The sequence below is a fragment of the Sander lucioperca genome, chromosome 16 (genome assembly GCF_008315115.2).
Source record: "Sander lucioperca isolate FBNREF2018 chromosome 16, SLUC_FBN_1.2, whole genome shotgun sequence".
NCBI classification, from domain to species: Eukaryota; Metazoa; Chordata; class Actinopteri; order Perciformes; family Percidae; genus Sander; species Sander lucioperca.
Genome location: NC_050188.1, coordinates 4232422 through 4248684, shown reverse-complemented (window position 1 = coordinate 4248684; position 16263 = coordinate 4232422). Strand labels below are relative to the sequence as shown.

Here is a 16263-nt window from a genome sequence, read left to right as displayed (position 1 = left end):
AGTGTGAGGAGAGGGAATTGTCCCTACTCCTCCACATCCCACAGAACACAAAGTGAACAGGGTACACTAGTTTACAAAGAGTTAATAAAAATGCTCTGTCAAAGTCAAGCTAGTCTAAGTAAGTCCGCAGGAAATGGGAAATTCAGTCAAATGTACCTTCATATTAAAAGCGTATAACATGTCAACTGCGGGAAATGAGTCTTGTGTTTCAGAGGTGTGGATGAATCAAATAGGTGCAAACCATTTTATGTAGTTACTGCTATGTCTTGTTAAAAGAAACTTCACAAGTTGCAACGTAGACACGTTAAATTCCATAAAAACTTACCACAGTAATCAGATACAGACTTACATTTTAAATCCTACATAAAAACTGCCTTTTATGTTCGAGATCCCATTAATTTTCCTTTGGAAATTGTTAATGAATGACCACTGGTGGAATGTAACTAAGTATATTCACTCCAGTACTGTACTTAAGTACAAATTTGAGGTATTTGTTCTTTCTACTTCTACTCCACTACATTTCAGAGAGAAATATTGTACTTTTTTACTCCACTACATTCATCTGACAGCTTTAGTTACTAGTTACTTACTACAAATTAAGACTTTTGCGCACAAAACACATGTAGTTTATGAAATACAATGTTTTATTATGAATTAAACTACCCAAAAATATAACGGCCTACAAGTACAGCTGAAATAATTAGCAGATTAAACACTTAGTTGATTGACAGAACTGTTTAGATCGTTCCCAGTTTCTAAAATTTGAGGATTTTTCTGCATTGAGTACTTTTACCATTAATACTGTAAGTACATTTTCCTGATGATACTTACATACTTTTACTTAAGTAACATTTCCAATGCAGGACTTCTACTTGTAACAGAGCATTTTTACAGTGTGGTAGGCCTACTAGTACTTTTACTTAAATTATCTGAATACTTCTTCCACCACTGAGTATGACATGCTGCTATGTTGTCTGGCATGTTTGGTAATGGCTTTTGTCTGACAATTTGGCATATTTATTTTAAACTAAATATGGTCTACCACTCATCTCATCCTTGACTGGCACTTAACTGCATAACTGTATTTGTATTTCTTTATTCTCTTTGAGAGTTCACTGAAAAAGAAAATGTAGCAAATGCTTTTGTCAGGTGACCTTTATTTTGAAGCGACGAACACTCCAAGAGGAAGTTACATTGTTTTCACTTCCTTCGACTTATTTTCCCGCAAAGTTAAGGGAGTTTGCTAACGTGTTTTGAGGTGAAACTGAGTGGGGATTTTTACAGGCGTTGTCACAACCCAGTTTAACCAACCAAACAACTATATTCAGGTTGTACGACCGAGATTTAAATTTCCATCGCAAGATTAGTGTGTTGTTGAAGAAATGATGTCAAAAACAGACTGCAAAGCAGCTAAAGATATGACAGAGGCGGTGAGTTTGTCTTATGTGAGCTGTGTCTTGTTAATGCATTACTTGGCACGCAAACATTTTCATACATATTTTTTTCTGACGTTTTTCTTTGCCTTTAGATGGAGGAATCGATGCAGCGACTTCAGGGAAGATTCCAACTAATGTCTGAACAGCTGGAGTCCAAAAATATCCTTTTTCGTGACCTGTTCCTGCTGTAAACACAGCTGTTAACTTCACTGCATGCTTCTCTTTTTTTGGCGTTTCCCGGTTTACCTCAGAAATGTTTACTGCAGAGACGGTTTAGAGGATCTTTGGTAAACAGTTAGCTAAAAAAACCACCTGAGAGCACTTATGTGTGAAACACATAGTAAACAGGGGAAATTCAAACTTAGTTTGACGGGGGTCAACTTGCAAATCCACAAAACCTCAACCTAGGTTATATTAAATGTAGGGAATCTTCATGTGTATATGTATATGTGTGTGTGTATATATATATATATATATATATATATATATATATATATACACGCTATGTGCAGTTTAGTGTCGCAAATTATTTTCCAAAAACTGAATGTCCCAAATTTTGAGACAGGTTAAGGTTAGGGGTAGGGTTAGGGTAGCACAGGTGGTTTAGCAGGTTCATAATTAATTAAGGACATTGTATGGGGAATTTGTGACACTAAACTGCACGTATACCAGATATACATTTGTCAAATGCAACTTAAAATGTGAATGAAAATGAAGTGTGCGGCAAAGCTAAAAACATGAATTGTGTTCTCTACTTCAGGCTTTTTCCACAGCAGACATTTGTGTAATAGGAAAAAGGCACAGGTGTTACTAGCTAGTTGTCGCTAATATTACGATTTGCACCTGTGCTTTAGCTACTGTTGAAATGTCTTTAGTGAAAAAAGCAGAGAGTAGAGGTACACATTTTCAGTTTTTAGCCTTGTAGCCCAGTCCCATTCCTCTTTAATTAAACCCTCCTTTAATTAGGTGTTGTTTACAGTACACTTGCAAGTGGGACAAAAAAAAATAAAACAACGAGGAATACACGTCGCTGTAAATCATTAACCCTTGTGTTGTCCTCCCGGGTCAAAACTAAAAATGAACACTTTTTAATGCTTTTTTTTCAACACTTTTGCCGCTTTGTTCCCCACTACCACCAGTGTGTACACTAGGGGTGGAACGGTACATGTATTCGTATTGAACCGAAACGGTACGGGCGTCTCGGTTCGGTACATGAATTTACACGGAGAATACACGGTATAAAAAATAAATAAAACTCGCGTGCAAATGAATTAATGTAATGTGGAACTACTGTTACATACACGTTTCTTAGGGACACCTAATCTGTAGCCCCGCCTTAGCTCTGAAGCTCTGAAGCTCCCAAGCTCCGCCTACATGTCGAGTCGGTCCCTTCTTATATACTGTGGTCGGTCCAGTGAGTCCACACGAAACAAACTAGTCCCTTCCATTTACAACCAAACACGGATGTACTGTAGCTGTATCCCTTCTTGCCTCGACCACAAATGGCTTCCAGGCCCATTTGCTTCGCTGTTAGCTCCGCTGTTAGCTCCGCCGTTAGCTCCGCCGTTAGCTGTTAGCTCCGCTGTTAGCTTTGCTGTTTACTGCTAGCTCCGCTGTTAGTGTGTGAAGCTAACGCCACAATTCGCCAATTGCTCTGTGTAACCGAAGCTACTCTTTTAACACCCCTGCTCTGTGCATTCACATATGAGAGCAGAGCTTGTCTCCCATATCACACTACTAGCTGATTGTCTTATTTTGTTTACAAGTTCCAGATGGAGTCTGGAGATGATGTGGGGTAGCCTACTTATTGTTTACTGTTTACATCTTACTTTATACGCTTCAGACTGTTGCAGCTAGCTCAGGGGAGAGACTGGATGACACTAGGTGGTACAGCCTGAGACATGCACAATAAAAAAAAAATTGCCTCCTGCATTTTTGTTATGCTTTTCCCTCCATTGTACCGAACCGAACCGTGATGTCTGAACCGGGGTATGAACCGAACCGTGACTTCAGTGTACCATTCCACCCCTAATTGTACACCACTTACACCAACTTATTACCACGAGTTTTACAATTATTTTTTTAATTTGTGGTCAATAAACCTCATTTATATAAAATCTAAAAAATAAAAAGATGAAATTATAAATTGTTTTGAAAAATAGTTCAAATCAAAGGCAAAGTTTAGTCAGTCTTGAAACCATTTAAAAAATGTTTTCAAGTGATCCGATCCTACATTTTACTTGCGAACAGCGTTGTATGGAACTATCCGTGTTATTTTAGGGGCAATTTGTTTGAAAGAAACTCACATTTTTGATATGGAAAGTTTGAAAATGGGTCAAATTTGACCCAAGGACAACAGGAGGATTATTATGAGGTAAATCAGAATTTAATCCTGTGTTGTGTTGTTGCTGTCTAGTTCTAACTGGATAAAATGTACAGTTGCTGGCAGAGTTTTCCTTCACTTTACCACTAGAGGAGATGGGAACCCGCATTGATGGCCTTGAAAAGAACGTGTCTGAGCTCATGACACAGGCTGGTATGGAGGAGCAGGCCATTTCCAAGTGACCGCAGGCCTGCAGTCATCTGCCCGTCAAAAACTGAGGGGTTCCTCTTGCTTTACCAATAGTGATGTCATTTTAGTGGTGACTACAAAGTTCCTCACATTCATCAAACATTTTGAAACATTTGAGATTGGCCAAATGTATGCGTTTTCCAAGGTGCTACCATGCTGCTAACAAATCCATGTGTATTTCTCAGTACTAACACTAATTCCAGGTTAAAGAGCCTTGGAACAGCATGTCAACAACACATTAGCACTACAAAAAAAAGAAAATATTTTTCGGTCCAAGAAGCGTAAGGGTGCCATGTAAAGATGTATGCATGCAGAATTTTTAAACCATTTTATTTTTTTTTATATTTGTACCCTCACAGTGTAAGGAATAGATGGGATGCATTCACACTACCTCATACAATATTATAAAAACCTTTTTTTTTAATATCTTGAAACCTGCATTGTGTACATGGTGTAGTGTTCTGTACTTTTACTGGCATATTGCCACTTTTTACCACCCCCAACTGTAAATATGTGTGCATATGTGCACATTATGTGGACGTATTTCCCTTATGCAAACAATGCAGGGACCTGCTTGGCAGAACATTGTTGCTCTACAGTGCCTCCGGTGGTCAAACACTCAACAGGCTACACTTAAAGGGTAACTACCCTTCAACCTGGACCCTATTTTACTATGTTTTTGTGTATAAGTGACTGATGGGACTGATGGGAACAACAATCTTTGACATTGGTCCAGTATTAAGCAAGATCGCTGCAGTCAGCAGCAGTGAAACAAGCTAGAATGTAAGTTAACAGGGCAATTGTCCAGCTTGTATTTACCTTCACGAAAGTGCTCGTTTTGCCGCTGACAGGCTCAGATTAATATTCTAAGTGTCTGACAACATTATGGAAAGGATTTCTAAGGAGGTTGACCTTTCTGTTAAAGAGTAAGATCCTTTTTTTGAACATAAAAACATCCGTGAAATTGCATTCGCTAAACCCACCAGACTCCATGTTAATAAACTAAAAACAAGAAATTTTAGCATCGTAAAATACACTTCATTCAAAGTCGACAGAAATAAAATAACTATGAAAAGCCGTTTTGGTTTGTCTTTCCACTTTTCCAACCATCAACACACGGTTTACTGATTTTACATGTAAAAATATGTTGGCTCTATACACGCTAAAAGTATTGCTTTTTTAAATGGAGTCTGGTGGGTTTAGCGTTAGCGACTTCAGAGCTGTTTCTGGTCAAACAGAAAGGTCTCAGAGGTTTTAAAGGCCTATCCTTGAAGGGTCCGTTCCATAAAGTTGTCAGACACAATATTAATCTGATCCTGCCAGTGACAAAACAAGCACTTTTGTGAAGGTAAATACAAGCTGGACAATTGCCCTGTTAAGTTACATTGTAGCTTGTTTCGCGCAGCGATCTTGCTTAATACTGGACCATTTTCAAAGGTTGTTGTTCCTATCAGTCACTTAAACACAAAACATAGGAAAATAGGGTCCAGGTTGAAAAAAATTGTAGTTACCCTTTAAACATAGAGGAAAGAAAATAAAGTCTTAACACCAAAGAAAATGTACAGCATGTTATGTGAGCAGGCAGTCAAGCTGTTGACAGCAAAGCCAAGGAGACAGTCAAGCTGAACTGGTACTTTGACTGTACTCTGGCGTCCATACACACACTTAACCATGTCATTTTAACGAGGGTTATCTTCATTTTTATTTTTTTAATCAAAATAAGTGTGTATCGCTGTAGTCCTACCATGTCTTTTAAATTTTAACCTGAGCTCTGTGCACTGTATATATAGGTTGTCTATATCCTGAATAAGTCACTTAATGTGCACACAGTGGCATCTAAAATTAGACATGACGTTATTGGTAGAAAATCTAGTTTTGAAAGAATTAGTAACCTATATGAAAAAAACACCAGTCATTTGAATGCTTTAAACAACTGACTAAATGTAGTAATTTATTTGTTCATAGAAATACAGCTCACCATATCCTTTTGTATCATTTGCAGTACACTAATGTTACACCATATCAGGTTAAAAATGTCATGTAAAGTGAGATATTCAGTAGCTTTAAAACTGTACGGTGGAAGTGGTGACTACTACCCATACAGTAGGTTGAAATGCTGCTAATAGAGCCAACAGGATTTGCAAACTGAAGGATTTTTTTTAAAGTGCTTATTTTCAGGTTCATAATTAAAATGTTATATCAGAATAGGTTTACATGGTTTAATTTTCAAAAAACACCATATATTTGTTGTACTGCACATTGCTGCAGCTCCTCTTTTCACCCTGTGTGTTGAGCTCTCTGTTTTAGCTACAGAGTGAGGCATCTCACTTCTGTTCCATCTTTGTTGGGAGTCGCACATGCGCAGTATCTAGGTAAGGACCACTAGCCAGTCAGAAGCAGAGTATGAGGGCGTGCCATGCTAGCAGCTAGACAGAGCATTATAACGTGTGTTACAAAGTGACGCACGTTCTCTGAAGTAAAGGCTGGACTACAATAGAGCTGTTTGGAGCAGTTTGTGAACAGTGTTTTCTGTTGGAGATGGTAAGTCCCTTTGGGGTGGACTTTGGGCTTTTCACTTTGTAAACCTATAACATGCTCAAAAAAGATATATAACACAATAAAGGAAAGGGAAAAAGCCAAAAAGCATAATATGAGCACTTTAAATTGTTTAATTGTTGACTTTAACGTATCTTTATTTCTAGGTGAATATACTGTTTATCACATCTATGCAATTTATTCCTGAGCATAATACTGTATAATGTAATGTACGTATGTCGTGCCATGTGTCTTCCTCTGCTCTACCTGTGTGTAACCACCACTGTTTAATGCACTTACATATAAGCCATTAGATAAACATAGTGGTTAGTAGATACTGTAGTTCTGTGACTGTTAATCACTGTGTGCACCAAAGTTCACATGCAACAGCTGCATGTTTTTTTTTTTATTTAAAACTTTAAGTATTTACCTTTTGAAATAAAAAAAAAGTGTATTCATTTAGTTCATTTATTTGTTGTTATTTGCATGTCACATAGTGACAAAGTCATATCTACTGTATGTCTCCACAATGCATGTGTTGATACTTTACCCTACTGGTGCATTATGAACAGTGTTTTTCTTTTGTTTTAATTTTTTTTCAAGTCTTTGTCACTAAAGAGTCATATCAGTTGATCACATCACATTAGCGTCATATACCAAAGACCCTTAGGACCCATTTTAAAGTCTAACATAAGTTAGAGATAGATAGATTAGAACACCAGAGCTAAATACCTGTTTTCCATCGCTCAGATGTTCTACCTCTAACAAACAATACTTCAATTGTTTAAATTGTTTTTGAATTCCTCTTAGAAATGACACATCACAATGTTTGTTAACAATAACGTCCAGGTGAAATGAGACTGGCTAAACAAGAGGTTTTGTTTTTAGAGCAGCCTGAAAAAGAGTTAAAATAAAGCTTTAATTGGACATTTTAAAAGCCTTTAATTTCATCTGATTCACATACAACAGCTTCTCACCTTTCCATTGATGCCCAACATGTCCATATATACTGTGCACTGCCCCCAAATTGCCAAATATGGTTTCCAGTTTAATTTGTCACCTGATTCACATACTACATTTCGAAGGATGCCCAACATGTCCATATCTACTGTGGAATTATGGAGAAAATCCAGCTCAAAAATCAAGATTTTCACAATTGTATTGCCAAAGTTCTTGACTTTGCACTGCCCCCAAATGGCCAAATATGGTTTCCAGTTTAATTTGTCAACTGATTCACATAGTACAGCTCCTCACCTTTCTAAGGATGCCCACCATGTCCATATCTACTCTGGACGATGGAGAAAATCCACCTCAAAAATCAAGATTGTGACAATGCTATTACTAAAGTTCCTGACTTTGCACTGCCCCCTCAAATGGCCAAATATGGTTTCCCGTTGAATTTGTCACCTGATTCACATACTATAACTCCTCACCATTCGAGAGATGCCCAACATGTCCATATCTACTGTGGAATTATGGAGAAAATCAATCTCAAAAATCAACATTTTGACAATTCTATTGCAATAATTGCTGATTTTGCACTGGCTCCAAATTTCCAAATATGGCTCCCCCTTGAATTTGAAAGTTGATTCACATACTACATCTCGTCACGTTCACATTGATGCCCACCATATCCATATCTACCCTGGAGTTATGGAGAAAACCCAGCTCCAACCAAATCAAGATTTTGACAATTCTATTGCTAAAGTGCCTGACTCTGCACTGGTCCAAAATGGACACATATGGCTCCCCGTTGAATTTGAAAGCTGATACAGATACTACAGCTCCTACACTTCACAGTGATGCTCAGCATGTCCATATCTACACTGGAGTTATGGAGAAAACCCAGCTCCAACCAAATGAAGATTTTGACAATTCTATTGCTAAAGTGCCTGACTTTGCACGGTCCCCAAATGGCCAAATATGGCTCCCCGTTGAATTTGAAAGCTGATTCACATACTACAGTTCCTACACTTTCCATTGATGCCCAGCATGTCCATATCTACCCTGGAGTTATGGAGAAAACCCAGCTCCAACCAAATGAAGATTTTGACAATTCTATTGCTAAAGTGCCTGAATTTACAATGGCCCCAAATGGCCAAATATGGCTCACCATTGAATTTGAAAGCTGATTCATATACTACATCTCCTCATGTTCACATTGATGCACAGCATGTCCATATCTACCCTGGAGTTATGGAGAAAACCCAGCTCCAACCAAATCAAGATTTTGACAATTCTATTGCTAAATTGCCTGACTTAGCACTGGCTCCAAATCTCCAAATATGGCTCCCCCTTGAATTTGAAAGTTGATTCACATACTACATCTCGTCACGTCCACATTGATGCCCAGCATATCCATATCTACCCTGGAGTTATGGAGAAAACCCAGCTCCAACCAAATGAAGATTTTGACAATTCTATTGCTAAAGTGCCTGAATTTACAATGGCCCCAAATGGCCAAATATGGCTCTCTGTTGAATTTGAAAGCTGATTCACATACCACAGCTCCTACATTTCCCATTGATGCCCAGCATGTCCATATCTACCCTGGAGTTATGGAGAAAAAAGAGCTCAAACCAAATCAAGATTTTGACAATTCTATTGCTAAAATGCCTGACTTTGCACTGGCCCCAAATGGCCAAATATGGCTCACCATTGAATTTGAAATTTCATTCACATACTACATCTCCTCCCTTCACATTGATGCCCAACATGTCCATATCTACCCTGCAGTTTTGGAGAAAACCCAGCTCCAACCAAATCAACATTTTGACAATTCTATTGCTAAAGTGCCTGAATTTGCACTGGCCCCAAATGGCTAAATATGGCTCCCCGTTGAATTCTAAAGCTGATTCACATACTACAGCTCCTACACTTCACATTGATGCTCAGCATGTCCATATCTACCCTGGAGTTATGGAGAAAACCCGGCTCCAACCAAATCAAGATTTTGACAGTTCTATTGCTAAATTGCCTGACTTAGCACTGCCCCCAAATCATCAAGTATGGCTCCCCGTTGAATTTGAAAGCTGATTCACATACTACATCTCCTCATGTTCACATTGATGCCCAGCATGTCCATATCTACCTTGGAGTTACGGAGAAAACCCAGCTCCAACCAAATCAAGATTTTGACAATTCTATTGCTAAAGTGCCTGACTCAGCATTGGTCCCAAATGGCCAAATATGGCTCCCCATTGAATTTGAAAGTTCATTCACATACTACATCTCCTCATGTTCACATTGATGTCCAGCATGTCCATATCTACCCTGGAGTTATGGAGAAAACCCAGCTCCAACCAAATCAACATTTTGACAATTCTATTGCTAAAGTGCCTGACTCTGCACTGGTCCAAAATGGGCACATATGGCTCCCCGTTGAATTTGAAAGCTGATACAGATACTACAGCTCCTACACTTCACATTGATGCTCAGCATATCCATATCTACCCTGGAATTATGGAGAAAACCCAGCTCCAACCAAATCAAGATTTTGACAATTCTATTGCTAAATTGCCTGACTTAGCACTGGCCCCAAATCTCCAAATATGGCTCCCCCTTTGAATTTGAAAGTTGATTCACATACTACATCTTGTCACGTTCACATTGATGCCCAGCATATCCATATCTACAATGGAGTTATTGAGAAAACCCAGCTCCAACCAAATCAATTTTTTGACAATTCTATTGCTAAAGTCCCTGACTTTACAATGGCCCCAAATGGCCAAATATGGCTTTCTGTTGAACTTGTAAGCTGATTCACATAATACAGTTCCTACACTTTCCATTGATGCCCAGCATGTCCATATCTAACCTGGAGTTATGGAGAAAACCCAGCTCCAACCAAATCAAGATTTTGACAATTCCATTGCAAAATTGCCTGACTTTGCACCGGCCCCAAATGGCCATACTACATACAGCTCTTCACTTTTCTAGGGATGCCCAACATGTCCATATCTACTGTGGAATTATGGAGAAAAGCCAGAAAATTCCAGAAAAAAGCCAACGCAAACAAATACAGATTCCGACAATTATGTTGCTAAACCTCCTGACATTGCGCTGTCCCCAAACGGCCAAATATGGGTTCCCGTTGAATTTAAAACCTGATTCGCATACATAAGGTCTTCACGTTTGTAGGGATGTCCATATCTACAGTGGAATTATGGAGAAAAGCCAGAAAAAAGCCAACTCAAACAAATCCAGATTTCGACAATTATGTTGCTAAACCTCCTGACTTTGCGCTGTCCCCAAACGGCCAAATATGGGTTCCCGTTGAATTTAAAACCTGATTCGCATACATAAGGTCTTCACGTTTGTAGGGATGCCCAACATGTCCATATCTATTGTGGAATTATGGAGAAAAGCCAGAAAATTCCAGAAAAAAGACAACTCAAACAAATACAGAATTCGACAATTATGTTGCTAAACCTCCTGACTTTGCGTTGTCCACAAACCGCCAAATATGGGTTCCCGTTGAATTTGAAAACTGACTTGCATACTACAGCTCTTCACATTTGTAGGGATGCCCAACATGTCCATATCTACTGTGGAATTATGGAGAAAAGCCAGAAAAAAAACAACTCAAACAAATCCAGATTTCGACAATTATGTTGCTAAACCTCCTGACTTTGCGCTGTCCCCAAACGGCCAAATATGGGTTCCCGTTGAATGTGAAACCTGACTCGCATATGTAAGGTCTTCACGTTTGTAGGGATGTCCAACATGTCCATATCTACAGTGGAATTATGGCGAAAAGCCAGAAAAAAGCCAACTCAAACAAATCCAGATTTCGACAATTATGTTGCTAAACCTCCTGACTTTGCGCTGTCCCCAAACGGCCAAATATGGGTTCCCGTTGAATTTGAAACCTGATTTGCATATGTAAGGTCTTCATGTTTGAAGCGATGCCCAACATGTCCATATCTGCTGTTGAATTCTGGAGAAAAGCCAGAAAAATCCAGACAAAAGCCAACTCAAACAAATCCAGATTTCGACAATTATGTTGCTAAACCTCCTGACTTTGCTCTGTCCCCAAACGGCCAAATATGGGTTCCCGTTGAAATTGAAACCTGATTCACATACATCAGCTATTCACGTTTGTAGGGATGCCCAACATGTCCATATCTACTGTGGAATTATGGAGAAAAGCCAGAAAAAAGCCAACTCATAGAAATCCAGATTTGGACAATTATGTTGCTAAACCTTCTGACTTTGCGCTGTCCCCAAATGGCCAAATATGGGTTCCCGTTGAATTTCAAACCTGATTCACATACGTAAGTTCTTCACGTTTTTAGGGATGCCCAACATGTCCATATCTACTGTGGAATTATGGAGAAAAGCCAGAAAATTCCAGAAAAAAGCCAACTCAAACAAATACAGATTTCGACAATTATGTTGCTAAACCTCCTGACTTTGCACTGTTCCCCAACGGCCAAATATGGGTTCCCGTTAAATTTGAAATCTTATTTGAATACTTCAGCTCTTCACGTGTGTAGGGATCCCCAACATGTCCATATCTACAGTGGAATTATGGAGAAAAGACACAAAAAAAGCCAACTCAAACAAATTGCACACGTCAGCTATTCACATTTGTAGGGATGCCCAACATGTCCATATCTACTGTGGAATTATGGAGAAAAGCTAGAAAAAAGCCAACTCAAACAAATCCAGATTTCGACAATTATGTTGCTAAACCTCCTGACTTTGCGCTGTCCCCAAACGGCCAAATATGGGTTCCCGTTGAATTTGAAACCTGATTCGCATACGTAAGGTATTCACGTTTGTAGTGTTGACCAACATGTCCATATCTACTGTGGAATTATGGAGAAAAGCCAGAAAATTCCAGAAATAAAGCCAACTCAAACAAATACAGATTTCGACAATTATGTTGCTAAACCTCCTGACTTGCTCTGTCCAGATTGACAAAAATTTGCAAACAAAGCCAAACGGCCAAATATGGGTTCGCGTTGAATTTGAAACCTGATTTGCATACGTAACGTCTTCACATTTGTAGGGATGCCCAACATGTCCATATCTACTGTGGAATTATGGAGAAAAGCCAGAAAAATCCAGAAAAAAGCCAACTCAGACAAATTCAGATTTCGACAATTATGTTGCTAAACCTCCTGACTTTGCTCTGTCCCCAAACGGCCAAATATGGGTTCCCGTTGAATTTGAAACGTGATTCGCATACTCAGCTCTTCACGTTTGTAGGGATGCCCAACATGTCCATATCTACTGTGGAATTATGGAGAAAAGCCAGAAAAAAGCCAACTCAAACAAATCCAGATTTCGACAATTATGTTGCTAAACCTCCTGACTTTGCGCTGTCCCCAACGGCCAAATATGGGTTCCCGTTGAATTTGAAACCTTATTTGCATACTGTCAGGTCTTCACGTTTGTAGGGATCCCCAACATGTCCATATCTACAGTGGAATTATGGAGAAAAGACACAAAAAAAGCCAACTCAAACAAATCCAGATTTCGACAATTATGTTGCTAAACCTCCTGACTTTGCGCTGTCCCCAAACGGCCAAATATGGGTTCCCGTTGAATTTCAAACCTGATTCACATACGTAAGTTCTTCACGTTTTTAGGGATGCCCAACATGTCCATATCTACTGTGGAATTATGGAGAAAAGCCAGAAAATTCCAGAAAAAAGCCAACTCAGACAAATCCAGATTTCGAAAATTATGTTGCTAAACCTCCTGACTTTGTGCTGTCCCCAAACAGCCAAGTATGGGTTCCCGTTGAATTTCAAACGTGATTCACATACGTAAGTTCTTCACGTTTGTAGGGATGCCCAACATGTCCATATCTACTGTGGAATTATAGAGAAAAGCCAGAAAATTCCAGAAAAAAGCCAACTCAAACAAATTGCACACGTCAGCTATTCACATTTGTAGGGATGCCCAACATGTCCATATCTACTGTGGAATTATGGAGAAAAGCTAGAAAAAAGCCAACTCAAACAAATCCAGATTTCGACAATTATGTTGCTAAACCTCCTGACTTTGCGCTGTCCCCAAACGGCCAAATATGGTTTCCCGTTGAATTTGAAACCTGATTCGCATACGTAAGGTATTCACGTTTGTAGTGTTGACCAACATGTCCATATCTACTGTGGAATTATGGAGAAAAGCCAGAAAATTCCAGAAATAAAGCCAACTCAAACAAATACAGATTTCGACAATTATGTTGCTAAACCTTCTGACGTTGCTCTGTCCAGATTGGACAAAAAATTGGAAAAAGCCAAACGGCCAAATATGGGTTCGCGTTGAATTTGAAACCTGATTTGCATACGTAACGTCTTCACATTTGTAGGGATGCCCAACATGTCCATATCTACTGTGGAATTATGGAGAAAAGCCAGAAAAATCCAGAAAAAAGCCAACTCAGACAAATTCAGATTTCGACAATTATGTTGCTAAACCTCCTGACTTTGCGCTGTCCCCAAACGGCCAAATATGGGTTCCCGTTGAATTTGAAACGTGATTCACATACATCAGCTATTCACGTTTCTAGGGATGCCCAACATGTCCATATCTACTGTGGAATTATGGAGAAAAGCCAGAAAATTCCAGAAAAAAGCCAACTCAAACAAATACAGATTTCGACAATTATGTTGCTAAACCTCCTGACTTTGCACTGTTCCCCAACGGCCAAATATGGGTTCCCGTTAAATTTGAAATCTTATTTGAATACTTCAGCTCTTCACGTGTGTAGGGATCCCCAACATGTCCATATCTACAGTGGAATTATGGAGAAAAGACACAAAAAAAGCCAACTCAAACAAATCCAGATTTCGAAACTATGTTGCAAAACCTCCTGACATGCGCTGTCCCCAAACGGCCAAATATGGGTTCCCGTTGAATTTGAAACCTGATTCGCATACTTCTACTCTTCACGTTTGTAGTGATGCCCAACATGTCCATATCTACTGTGGAATTATGGAGAAAAGCCAGAAAAAAGCCAACTCAAACAAATCCATATTTCAACAAATATGTTGCTAAACCTCCTGACTTTGCGATGTCATCAACTCAAACAAATCCAGATTTTGACAATTATTTTGCTTAACCTCCTGAATTTGCGCTGTCCTCAAACGGCCAAATATGGGTTCCCGTTAAATTTGAAACGTGATTCGCATACTTCAGCTCTTCACGTTTGTAGGGATGCTAAACATGTCCATATCTACTGTGGAATTATGGAGAAAAGTCAGAAAATTCCAGAAAAAAGCCAACTCAAACAAATCCAGATTTCGACAATTATGTTGCAAAACCTCCTGACTTTGCGCTGTCCCCAAACGGCCAAATATGGGTTCCCGTTGAAATTGAAACCTGATTCGCATACTTCAGCTCTTCACGTTTGTAGGGATGCCCAACATGTCCATATCTACTGTGGAATTTGGAAGAAAATCCAGAAAAAAGCCAACTCAAACAAATCCAGATTTCGACAATTATGTTGCTAAACCTCCTGACTTTGCGCTGTCCCCAAACGGCCAAATATGGGTTCCCGTTGAATTTGCAACCTGATTCGCATACTTCTACTCTTCCCGTTTGTAGGGATGCCCAACATGTTCATATCTACTGTGGAATTATGGAGAAAAGCCTGAAAAAAGCCAACTCAAACAAATCCAGATTTCGACAACTATGTTGCTAAACCTCCTGACTTTGCGCTGTCCCCAAACGGCAAAATATGGGTTGCCCTTGAATTTGAAACCTGATTCGCATACTTCAGCTCTTCACGTTTGTAGGGATGCCCAACATGTCCATATATACTGTGGAATTGGGAAGAAAAGCCAGAAAAAAGCCAACTCAAACAAATCCAGATTTCGACAACTATGTTGCTAAACCTCCTGACTTTGCGCTGTCCCCAAACGGCCAAATATGGGTTCCCGTTGAATTTACAACCTGATTAGCATACTTCTACTCTTCCCGTTTCTAGAGATGCCCAACATGACCATATCTACTATGGAATTATGGAGAAAAGCCAGAAAAAAGCCAACTCAAACAAATCCAGATTTCGACAACTATGTTGCTAAACCTCCTGACTTTGCGCTGTCCCCAAACTGCCAAATATGGGTTCCCGTTAAATTTGAAACCTGATTCGCATACTTCAGTTCTTTCCGTTTGTAGGGATGCCCAACATGTCCATATCTACTGTGAAATTTGGAAGAAAAGCCAGAAAAAAGCCAACTCAAAGAAATCCAGATTTCAACAACTATGTGACATAATCCTCCTGACTTTGCGCTGTCCCCAAACGGTGAAATATGGGTTGCCGTTTAATTTGAAAACTGATTCGCATACTTCAGCTCTTCACGTTTGTAGGGATGCCCAACATGTCCATATATACTGTGGAATTTGGAAGAAAAGCCAGAAAAAAGCCAACTCAAACAAATCCAGATTTCGACAACTATGTTGCTAAACCTCCTGAATTTTGGCTGTCCCCAAACGGCCAATTCTGTGTTCCTGTTGAATTTGAAACCTGATTCACGTACTTCTACTCTTCACGTTTGTATGGATGCCCAACATGTCCATATCTACTCTGGAATTATGGAGAAAAGCCAGAAAAAAGCCAACTCAAACAAATCCAGATTTCGACAATTATGTTGCTAAACCTCCTGATTTTGCGCTGTCCCCAAACGGCCAAATATGGGTTCCCGTTGAATTTGCAACCTGATTCGCATACTTCTACTCTTCCCGTTTGTAGAGATGCCC

General features: G+C 39.3%; 1 long non-coding RNA gene across 1 annotated transcript in view; it reads left to right on the top strand.

The window, feature by feature from the left end:
- Positions 1-2805: 2805 nt before the first annotated feature.
- LOC116041306 overlaps positions 2806-16263 on the top strand; it is a 28123-nt gene continuing 14665 nt past the window's right edge. The window contains exons 1-2 of the long non-coding RNA XR_004102902.2: positions 2806-2841; positions 13285-13289. This is a non-coding gene — a long non-coding RNA (uncharacterized LOC116041306). The remainder of the gene's footprint in view (positions 2842-13284; positions 13290-16263) is intronic.